The sequence below is a fragment of the Diceros bicornis genome, chromosome 31, assembly GCF_020826845.1.
Source record: "Diceros bicornis minor isolate mBicDic1 chromosome 31, mDicBic1.mat.cur, whole genome shotgun sequence".
Lineage (NCBI taxonomy): Eukaryota > Metazoa > Chordata > Mammalia > Perissodactyla > Rhinocerotidae > Diceros > Diceros bicornis.
The window spans coordinates 24752752-24764872 of NC_080770.1; the positions used below are offsets into that span (position 1 = coordinate 24752752).

Consider the following 12121-nt stretch of genomic DNA (forward strand, 5'->3'; position numbering starts at 1 on the left):
AAAGACAAACACTGTATGATCTCACTCATATGTGGAATATAAACCAACACATGGACAGAGAAAACTGGACTGTGGTTACCAGGGCAGTGGGGGTGGGGGGTGGGCACAAGGGGTGAAGGGAGTCATATATGTGGTGATGGACAAACAAAAATGTACAACCCAAAATTTCACAATGTTAGAAACCATTAAAACATCAATAAAAAAAATAAAAAAATAAAAAATAAATAAAAATAAAAAAATGAAAAAAAAAAGAAAAAAAAAAAAAAGATTACTCTGGCCACCACGTGGGGGAGGGGATAAGAACATAAACAAGAATTCCGGGTAGGAAGCTGTTGCAGAAATCCATTAAAAATGATGGTGGAGATGGTGAGAAGTAGTAGGATTCAAGACATATTCTGAAGATGGACTGCACAGGATTTGGGGATAGACTGAATGTGAGGCAAGGGTGAAAAAAAAAAAGGATGTCAGGGAACATTCCAAGGTTGTTGGCATGAGAAACTGAGTAAATGGTGGTGCTATTTAATGATGGGGAACGCTGGGGGAGGAGTGGGTGTTTTGTTTTGTGTAAAGGGGACATAGATGCCACTGGTACCCAGCTCACGCCCCTCAGGCCTTACCACATCAGTGCACACTGGTTGACCTAACTGCCAGCATCTGTATCTCTTTGCCTGAGAGCCTTCTTCTCAGGTAGCTGCAAAAACTTCCCTGTGTGCTCAGCACACCTCAAGGGAGCAGCCCTCAATCAGTGATACTCAGAAGTTGGTGTATAAATACCCCAGCTCCCTCCCCTGGGTGGAACAGGGGAATGTTGGATAGTTCTGACACATGCGCTCTACACCACTGTTTCCCAGGGTTCACCAGTGGGATTAAGCTCCAGTTCCCACAGTAGCAGCTAGCTTGATAACACATCCTTCATTGGCCTTTTCCTCTTTCCAGCTTATTCTCCCCAATCCCCTACCACGGGTTCCTGCACCTCCCAAATAAATTACCTACACTTGTATCCTTGACTCTGGGTCTGGTCTGAGGGAGTCCAAACCAAGACAGGGAAAACAAGAACATTTCCCAATTCCTTACACCCCATTCTCCTTCACAGCCACCACTAATCTGACCTTGTGGTCATTCTTGCTGCCCCTACCAGGACAATAGTAGCAGAGTCAAGATAATCAGTGAACCTCGGTCATAGGGTAGGGACAAAATGGAGTGATTTTAATAAACCAGGTTGCTAGCTGACCTCCCCGTCCTGACCCCAGGGCCTGCTAATAATCAGTTTGCCTTTTCTTTTCTTTTCTAACCACTGAGTGCAGTTACCCCATCCTGCTGTTGTTATATTTTCAACAAGCAATAGAAAAAGCAACGATCTGAGAGCATCTAGGGAGATGTCAAAACGGAAGAGGCAGGAGAATGATGGGCCTTTTCTGTCCCCTCCTTCCCTGGACAGCTCAGCAAATGCCCTGTGACACGAAGGCCACAAACTATTAGCAGCAGCACCAAAGGCTATTTGTTAAGCACTGATTCTAGGAGGAACTGAACTGGCATCAAAAGCTGGGGGCAAGGAGACCTGACCTGCCGTGTGCCATATCTCTTAGGGAAGCACGCTTATTTCTACAGTAGCATTTTATATGTCACAAATGATTCAGAATCATCACTTTCCACTTTCCTTCTGTTGATATGGATCGACCGTGAGGGAGAGGTGGTTAAAAAAAAAAAAAGCAAAAGCTGCACAAAGATCCTTTGGTTTGAGCAGAAAAAGCTTGCCACAAATGACCCGCTGTCAGCGTCCATCAGGCACAGTGTAAACATGATCATCCTTTCTACAAACGAGAAGACAACAGTTGTGTGGTCCCATCGGTGGTGAGGATGCTGTACCCCTGTCATATCAAGAGTCCTGAAGGCTACCAGCTGGTGACTCTGGGCGTGTTGTTCAGCCTCTTTGAGCCTTGGTTTCCTCATGAGCTAGGAGGAGAGAGTGTTCCCACTTCCTAGGGTGGCTGAGATGAGTGACAGCCAGCAATGAGCAGAGCACGTATGCCATCGGTATCAGTTCTCTTCTCTGGTTCACTACGTGTAGCTGAAGGCAACCTGGCAACTCCACCCCCACTCAGTAAAGACCTGAGAAAAACCAGCTCAGGGTTTCTCAAGGCACAGGAATTGCCATTCAGACAAAAGCATGACATCCACGAGTAAAGGTTCTTCCGCAGGGCTTCTGCACCTCGTCCAAAGGCCTCCTGCGCTGTAGCATGGGCTCTTTGTGAACAAGTGTCTATGCTTCTGTATCCTCAACACTTATTGCAGGGCTTGGCACATAGAAGGGGAGAGGCTTGGTGCCGTGGAAACAGCACGCACTTTTGAGTTAGACAGGCCTGGGTTCAAGTGCCAGTCCTGCCACTTGCCTTTGAGCAACTTACTTCCTTGAGGCTCAGGATCCTTATCTGTAAAATGGGTAATAATACCTATTTTAAAGTGTGAGTATGAACTGAGGTAACAGATGTAGAGCCTCATACAGTGCCTGGCAAATTGGAGACACTCGAAAAATGTTAGCCTTTATTAATAAACATTTGCTGCACGAACTCATGGATAAAAAGAACTCCATTGAATTAACAACATATACGCCCCACCTCCGTACATAATAGAAACATGCCGTATCACATTTTCCTTTATGTGTATCAAGATGCAGTCACAGTTCTTTCCTATAGTGGCAGAGGTTTCTTCAGCTCTGCCTTTGTGCAGCATAATCAGAGCAAGCTCTGATCTGTTCTTGGAACGGACGCTGAACAAATCACACTGCCCACCCCCAACTCCATCCCAACACACACACAGAAGGAACATCTGGTTACAAACAATGCCAAGGGAGTCCCCCAGCATCTCCCCCAAACATATATTCATCACAAATGGAATGCTCCACTTTTCATTGAAAAATCTGACAGAGACCACCTTAACCAAGTGACCAAGGTTAACATCACCAGTAATAAAACATAATGACATTATGTACCCGTGGATATGGTTCAGAGGACGACCCATCACGTCTGCGGTTTTCTTACAGAAACTTCAATACCCCAGTCTAACCATGAGAAAATATCAGACACATCCAAATCAAGGGACAGTCTATAAATTAACTGACCAGTATCTTCAGAAGTGTCAAGGTCATGAAAGACAAGGAAATGACGAGGAACTGTCACAGACTGGAGGAAACTAAGCAGACATGAAAACTAAATGCTACGTGGGACCCTGGATTAGATCTGAATAAAGTTCGCAGCTCAGTTAAAAAAAAAATCAAGGGTATCCTCACAGGGGAAAATGATTGACAGAAGGTCCACCCAAGGGCCATATGGAAGAGAGAAGGCTAATCTCAGGAATGTGACTGACCAATCACGGGTGAGAAAGATTTATGAAAGGATTGAAGCCTAAGCTACATATTTTTTCCATTTTTTTTAACCTGAGCACCAATGGCACAGTCACTTTCTCTCCCTCATCCGTAACCCCTCCAATCCCACCTAGAGTAGGAGAATAAATCTGAGGCTCGTCAGCAGAGTTGCACAGCAGCATAATCTGCTCCTCACATTTTCAGCCATTTTCAATATAAATATTAGGTGGCGTAATACGGTCAATTGCTTTTTAGACAAAATACGTCATTTAGGTGGAATCGCCAAATTGGGATGCAGCCTTAGGTTCACCTAAAAAAGTACGCGTCCTGCTGCTCAGGGAAGAGGGGACCCCACATACCCAATTTCAGTTAAGTTTCAGTTTTAAAGTTACACAAGCAGTCCAGGCAAGGCTTTCACTTTATGTTTGAGGAAAACAGGGGCCCATGGAGGGAAAGTTGCTCAGGCTCACCCCATGGCGTGGTTTAACAGAACCGCTCTAGGATGCCACACTGCCTTCTCCAAGCTCTAGTATTTACTGCAGCCCTATTGCCCTGTCCAAGGATGAGACCAGTTTACACAGCAGCAGACACGTGGCCCCGCCTAGAGCTCTGAATCAGACTCTTTGACCCTGAAGCCCCAGCATCTCCACCAGGAAAAGTGTTCTGTAAGACTCAGGCACAGAGCCAACATTGAGAGCCACTCTTCTTCAAGCGGGACTGTGTGTGAGTGTGCGTGTGCAGGCTCACACTTGTGCTAGTTTTAGCATTTCTAGAACGTATCTGTAGAGTTGTACTATACCATTTCCATTCCTTCACTGTCCCCTTGCCCCTGACCCCAAATGTTTCTCTTGCCTCTCTCCATTCTGGGTCCTTGCCTACATCTCATGTTTTAAGGTCCACCCTACGTGGTATTTGGTCCCCTGACCAGTCCCAGCCTTCCTGTTTCATCTCATCTTGAGACAAGATGGTAACAGCCTGGCTGGCAACAGAATCCATTCATCATGGATTCATTCATTCATGCATTGGAGAATACATGGGGCCTTGGAGTTACTGTAACACAGGAGAAAGACAACAGCTTTACATTCATGGAGTTTACATATTAGTAGGGGGAGATAGTCAATAAACAAAGAAAGAAACATACAAGAAAACAGCAATAATGAGGAGTGTTGTGACGAAACTGTATCAGGATGATGTGATAGGGAGTAATAGGAGGTGACTTTAGCTTGGGTGGTGAAGGAAGGCCTATTTGAGGAGGTAACGTTTAAGTTTAGACCCAAACCAGAGAGATCTGGCTCTGCAAACACCTGGGGGAAGAAGGTTCCAGGCAAAGAGAATCACCAGTGCAAGGGCCTTAAGGCAGGTCCAAACTTGACAGATTGAAGACAGACAGTGTGGTGGATCATAGTGAGTGGAGGGGTAGAGAGTGGTCCCAGATGAATCCAGACCATGTAAAGTCTTGTAGGCCTCAGTAATTAGTGTAGAAAGACAATGAGTGGCTCTAAATAGAGGAGTAATGGAATCTAGCTTATGTTTTAAACAAATATTTCGGCTGTTGTGTGGAAAATGGACTGGGGAGGGGTGGAAATGGGTCATGAGATTAGAAGCAAGGAGATCACAATAAGAGGGTGTTGCAGTTAACCGGTAAAGGATGATGGTGGCTGGGTTAGCGTGGTAGAGATGAGAACAGTAGGTGGATTTTGGATCTGTTTTGGAAGAAACTGACAGAACCTGTTGATGGACAAGCTGTGGGGAATGAAAGAAAGAGGGAATCAAGACTGCTCCTGGGTTTTGCCTTGAGCGCACTGATGTGTGGCAGTGCTACCGGTTAAAATAAAGAGGGGAGGAAGAGGTTCGGGGCAGGCAATGGAGAGTTTTATTTTAGACATGTTAAGTCTGAGATATTTGTTAATGAACTGACTGAAGCCCCCATCTCATACTTTATATGTATCACCAGACAAAGGACGGTGAGATCCCAGATGTTGCCTTCCTTTTCAATTCCGTGTTAACCAGGAATAAAATATTCAGTCTTTTGTAAAACACTTTTATGTTCAGAGGTTTTGTAGTAGATCGGAGCCTCCCTGGGCAGGAATAAGTAGCCAATCAGTCACTGTGTCACATCAAGCAATTGTTCAAGGGGCAAACTAATTAAAAATTTAATCCCATGATTTTCATCTTAATCTCTTTTTCCCATTAGCTTTGATCAATGCTCACAAATAAAATTTAGCAGAACTTTTCATTTAGATAAATGCCTGAGTGGGGTACCTAATTAGTTGTTTGTTATGAACCAATTGATAACTAAAACTACATGCTAATTACTAAAAACCACACGCTAGTTTTTAAAGCATTTTATTTGCACAAAAGCTGTGTTCTCGTTATCAAATGAAATGCCCTTTCTATGTTACACAAAACAATTGTTCCAACCTGCTTCTCTTGACTTTTAGAAGTCAAGTTGCAGTGCGCTGTGTAGGTAAACAGTACACTTGAGAAATGTCTAGTCACCCTTACTCCACACTATAACACAAGTGTTGTGAAAGTTGTACCAGTAAAAAGATTCCACGCACTTCTCAGCTACCTGGGGGCTTCTGCTGCACCCTGACAAAAAAGCAAACAAAAAAACAATCAGGCCAGAAACCACATAAAGCAACTATGCAAAACCGAATGTGGGGATGTAAGTAAGGACTGGTTTGAAGAAGGGCAACCTTTACAGCTTGTTCCAATGCCAAGGTAGTTGCTGAAGAAGGTTACGGCTCTGTTCACTAGGCAAGTCAGGGGAAACCCATTGGGGACCATCTTGCCTATCATCTATGGCAAAATTTCTACTGTTTTCAAGTCCCACAGCATCTCTTAGAATGCCAAAATCCTTAAGTTCCTTCCAGTAAAAGAGATCTTCACTTTTGAACTAAAAGTCAATGGCTCTGCTCTCCTGTAGGCTTTTCAGCCCCCTTAATAGTGCTTTCTCCACTTGGGTTTTCACTGCTATTTCAATAAAAGGGTGAGAAGAGTGAAAAATGGTGCCCGCCATCAATGAAAACCAATCAAGCCTTCTTCTCGTGCTGGGCATGGTCTCAGGAACAGGAGGAAAGATTACCAGACAGCAGGTGTGGTTGGTGGGTGGGCCCATTTAATGAGTAAACCTCACAGGATTAGAAAACGGTTTTCAGAGCGCCGAGGCCCTCTGTACACACACATTTTATGGCAATGAAGTCCCGGCTACCAAGCGTCATTGTCTCTGCCCACACACTGCATCTGCCCCTTCCAATAGTCCAATAATAACCCGCTCTGCCCGACAGGTCAACTTACTTGACCTGTCTCCCAGCCACTCTCTCCCTCTGTCCCTCCCCGAGACACCCCTTCACCCGGGACCGCCCCTTCCCCGGTCCCCTTCTCACCGACAGGCCGCTGGCGGCAGAGCCGCGGAGCCGCTCGGTGAGGTCGCGCTGGAGCAGACGCAAGAGCAGGGAAGAGGAGAGGAGCAGAGGAGGCTCGCCCGCTTAGCTTCCCGGGGGCTCCAGGGCAACCGGAGGGGAAGTGACGTATTTCATTACCGGAAACGGAAGTCGGGCGCGGGTTCAGGTCGCCGCCATGTTGTGTGTGGCGGATGGGGGTCGTGGCCCGGAAGCGCTGAGCTTCGGCCCCCTACCTGCGAAGAGAGGGTAGACGTTGTCTCTCTCCTTCTCGTTGTCTAGTTCTGAGGGTCTAATGGGTGTTTAGTGACCTCACTAGTTGTCAGGCACGGTGCCGTGTGCCAGAACCCAGTGAACAGGACCCACCTGGAGCTTTCCCTCTGGTGTTCAAGCCTCCTAGAGATAGACACTGAAGGACTGACCACGGTCCTGGGGAGGGTTTGAAGCACGAGGCCCACGGAGTACACAGGCCCACTTGGTCGGGGGGAATCTTTGGAGGCTCGTTTGGCTTTGGTTACTTGGGCCAGGGCTGTGGCATGGTGATTAGAGGAGGGAGGGTTCCGGAGATGCTTGGGAGGTAGGTGGTGGTGGGTGGGGTGTGTGAAACGTGCAGAGTTGGGTGACCGCTCAGCAAGGGTGTGCCTGTTGGGACCTCTTAGGGGAGAGGCCTGGGCCAGAAGTGTGTGTCTTAGATTTGTGCGTGGGGGTGAGAATGGAGCAGAAGCATGGAAGAGATTACCCGGAGGAGAGGATACCGTTTGGGGAAGAGGCCCAGGACAGCCTCAAGAGTCCCTCTACGTCAGGAGAGGAAAAAGAGGAGCAGGCAGCCTTAGGAGAAAAGCCAGGAGCAAATGGAATTTCAGGAGGCGAGGGAGGAGTGCTTCTAGGAAGGGTGCTCAACCCTCTCAATTTTCCTGAGAAATTAGTGAGATGACGACTGAGAAATGCCACGACTAAACAAGCCTTGCCATTGGCTAGAACAGGTTCACTGGGATGGTGGGAGGAGGCCAACTTGGGGGGAGTTGAGAAGTGAGAGTGACAGTGAGAAAACGGAGACAACTGAGCATAAACAGGCCTTCTGACTAGCTGCCTGTGAAGAAACAAGAGGGGTACTGGAAGGAGGATGTTCATGTTTTTTAATTATTATTTTTTAAAGATTGGAGAGGAATAAGCTTGCTTAAATATCGATGAGGAGGAGCCAGAGGTCTTCGGTGCTCATCAGCCGGTGACCAAATTGACCCATGCCTGAGAGTCATTTATGAGGACAATTCTTAAGGCAGGACAGGTGGAGAGAGGGTACATAGAGCACAGGTGGAGGGGCTGACCTCAGGTAGTGACCCTGGGAAAGGAAGATAGGAGAGGGGCAAGCACAGGTGGATTTGTAGGATCTGTGCTGTTGAGCAGGTTGTGCATTTCACAAATCCAAAGGATTGACTGCAATGTCATCCTAATTTTGATTAGTAACCATGACTATTTACTGGCAGATAGTAGTAAAGAGCCTTGAGGGAAGACTGCTTCTTTCTAATTCATACAAAGTGGCCATAGCAGACATGGGTAATGGAAGATTGGTGCTGAAAGTTGAGGTACTTCCTGTTTCGTAGTGTGTATTCTGCCTGGGAAGAGGAGGTGAGTTCATTGACGGAAGGGAATGAAGTCTCTGAGAGGCTTATGGACAGTGGAGAAGCCGTGCATAGTTGTTGCAGTTGGGGGGAAGGCAGAGAAGAACAAGCAGATTTTAGTCATGTAGATCCCAGACAAGTGAGTTCTGTGTGGGCAATGGATGAAATCATCAATATTCACGTTATCTCATTTTCTTGCATTTCTAGCAAACAGAGGTAGCTTTTTGCCCATGGTGTAATATTTTGGCAGGCAGATTGGGATGGTCTAAACTTTACTGATCATCTCATTTCTTACTGCAAACTTGTTTTCGGTTTCTTTTGATGGACAATGGAATGCTGCCCCTGTTTCACAGGGAAATGTTTTTTGTGAAAGTGGAACCAGAGGCCAGCTTTTAAAAATGCATCAGGACTTCTGCTTCAAGGAAAATGGAGTAGATATACTTTCCCCTTTCTCCCACAAAGTACAACTAAAAGCTCTAGACATTATATATAAAACAAATGTGAGAAGACTCTGAAAGGTGGAGAGAAGAAACAATGACTAGGAACTGTGGGACCCAAGAAGCAGCATGGTGGCAAGTTACCTGGGTTTTCTCTTTGCCTCAAGTATCCCAGACTTGGAGCTGAAGAAGCCTATGACCCAAAAATGTGAAGGGATACAAACTAAAAAAACAACGACAACAACAACAAAAGCATGCCTTCTCTAGCTGAAGGACCAGGAGAGGTACAGCCTGGTGAGATGGAAAACTTTTCACAATAGCTGCTCTACTCCAGTGGAACACCACACATCAGACAAACGAAAAACAGTATCGCTCTCACCCATGCCTGCTGATGTGTATCTAAATTATGTAAAGGAAATATTTAAGACAATTATATTATCAATGAGAGAGAGTAAAAGAGATGTAGAGGATGGTTAAGATTTCTCCACTTAAAATATAAAATGATGACACCAGTAGAATGTGATATTATGTATATATAAAATGTAATACCTCGAGCAACCACTAAAGCTATACAGAGAGACACTCAAAAACATTATAGATAAATCAAAATAGAATTATAAAAAAATTCAAGTAACTCACTGAAAGGCAGGAAAAAGAAAACACAAACAGCAAACAACAAATAAAATGACAGACTGAAGCCTTAACATATCAATAATTACATTAAACGTAAATGGTCTAACCACACCAAGTAAAACTCATAGATTGGCAGAGTGGATCAAAAAACATGACCTAAGCCTATGCTGCCTGTAAGAAACTCACTTCAAATATAACAATATGGACAGATTAAAAGTAAAATGATGGAAAAAAGATATGTCATGCAAACAATTAAAAGGAAGCAGGAGTGGCTATATTAATATCAGGTAAAGTAGATTTCATAGCAAAGAAAATTACCGGAGATAGAGAGGGATATAACAAAAGGGTCAATCTACCATTGCAGTCTTAAATGTGTATGCACCAAACAGAGCTGCAAAATATGTGAAGCAAAAACTGAAACTGAAAGGAGAAATAGACAAATGCACAATTATAGACTTCAATATCCTTCTCTCAACAATCAATAGGACAACGTGATAGAAAATGAGCAAGGATATAGAAGAGCTCAACAACACCATTAATTAACAGAATCTAATTAGCATTTACAGAACACTCAACAACAGCAGGATGGGGCCAACCTGGTGGCATAGCAGTTAAGTGCGCGTGCTCCGCTGCGGCAGCCCAGGGTTTGCAGGTTTGGATCCCGGGCGTGCACCGATGCACTGCTTGTCAAGCCATGCTGTGGCGGCGTCCCATATAAAGCAGAGGAAGATGGGCACAGATGTTAGCCCAGGGCCGGTCTTTCTCAGCAAAAAGAGACGGATTGGCAACAGATGTTAGCTCAGGACTGATCGTCCTCACACACACAAACACAAAAAACAGCAGGATGTACATTTTTTTTCAAATGCCCATGGGACATATACCAAAATAGACCATTTCCTTGCCTATAAAACAAACTTCAACACATTTTAAAAAATTAAAATCATACAGAATATGTTTCTGACCACAAAGGGATCAAACTAGAGATCAGTAACAGAAAGATGACATCAAAATCCCCAAGCACTTGGAAACTAAGCGACACACTTCCAAATAATCCATGAGTCAAAGAGCAAGTGTCAAGGGAAACAACACATTGAACTGGAACTGGATGGAAATGAAAGTAAACATCACAATTTGTGGGACACAGCTAAGCAGTATTCAGGGAAATTTGTATCACTAATTGCTGTAAATTAGAAAAGAAGAAAACTCTCATCAGTAACCTAAGCTCTCACCTCAAGAATCTAGAAAAAATAGAACAAAATAATCCCATCAAGGGGCCAACACCTTGGCCTAGTAGTTAAGTTCGGCGCATTCTGCTTCAGTGGCCCGGGTTTGGATCCCAGGGGTGAACCTACACCACTTATCAGCAGCCCTGCTGTGGTGGCAACCCACATACAAAATAGAGGAAGACTGGCACAGATGTTAGCTCAGGGTGAATCTTCCACAGCAGAAAAATAAATAAATAAATAAATAAAAAATAAGCACATTGCAAGTAAAAGGAAGGAAATAATAAAGAGCAAAAATCAATGAAATAGAAAACCGAAAAACAATAGAGAAAACCAAATAAAAAAAAGAGCTGGTTCTTTGAAAAGATTTTTTTTTTTAATGACCAAACCTCTAGCAAGACTGATGAGAGAGAGATACAAAGATACAAATTACCAATACCAGGAATGAAACAGAGGATATTACTATAGCTTCTGCAGGCATAAAAAAAGATAAAGGAATACTACAAACAATTCTACACACATAAATTCAGTGACTTAAATGAAATGACCTAATTCCTCAAAAAATACAAACTACAATGCACACAATCTGAAATAGATTATTTGAATGTCCTACAACAATTAAGGAAATTGAATTTGTAATTTACAATCTCTCAACAAAGAAATCTCCAGGCCCAAATGGTTTCACTGGAGGATTCTAACAAAAGAACAATTAACACCAGTTCTATACAATCTTTTCCAGAGAATAGAAGAGGAGGAAACACTTCCCAATTCATTTTATGAATCTAATAATACTCTAATACAAGAACCAGAAAAATAAAATACAAAAAGAACACTACAGACCAACTTCCCTCGTGAACATACACACAAAAATTCTTCACAAAATATTAACAAGTGGAATTCAGCAATATATAAGAAGCATTATATGCGATGACCAAATGAAGTTTATTCCAGGGATGCAAGGCTAGTTCAATATTGGAAAATCAATGTAATCCAACGTATAGACAGGCTAAAGAAGAAAAGTCACATGATCATACAATCAATATAGAAAAAACATTTGACAAAACTCAATAGCCATTCATGATGAAAACGCTCAGAAAAATAGGGATAGAGTGAAATGTCTTCCACTTGACAAACAGCATCTGCAAACACCTACAGCTAACATTAGACTTAATGGTGAAAGACTGAATGCTTGTCCCTCAAGGTCAGAGCTTCCAACATAGTGCTGAAAGGTCTAGCCAGTGTAATAGGGCACAGAAAGGAAACAAAAGGTACACAGATCAGAAAGGAAGAAATAAAACTGTCACTATTTGCAGATGACATGATTGTCTACATAGAAAATCCCAAGGAATCTACCCAAAAAGCCCTCATAGTATTAATAAGTGAGTTCAGCAAGGTCAAAGGATTCAAGATAAACATAGAAAAATTAATTGTAATTCTATATGTT

General features: G+C 43.7%; 1 long non-coding RNA gene across 1 annotated transcript; it reads right to left on the reverse strand.

The window, feature by feature from the left end:
• Positions 1-5690: 5690 nt before the first annotated feature.
• LOC131395838 (uncharacterized) lies at positions 5691-6850 on the reverse strand. Its single transcript, XR_009216379.1, has 2 exons — positions 6751-6850; positions 5691-5953 (listed from the first exon to the last, which is right to left on the reverse strand). It is a non-coding gene; the product is annotated as an uncharacterized LOC131395838 (long non-coding RNA).
• Positions 6851-12121: the final 5271 nt, after the last annotated feature.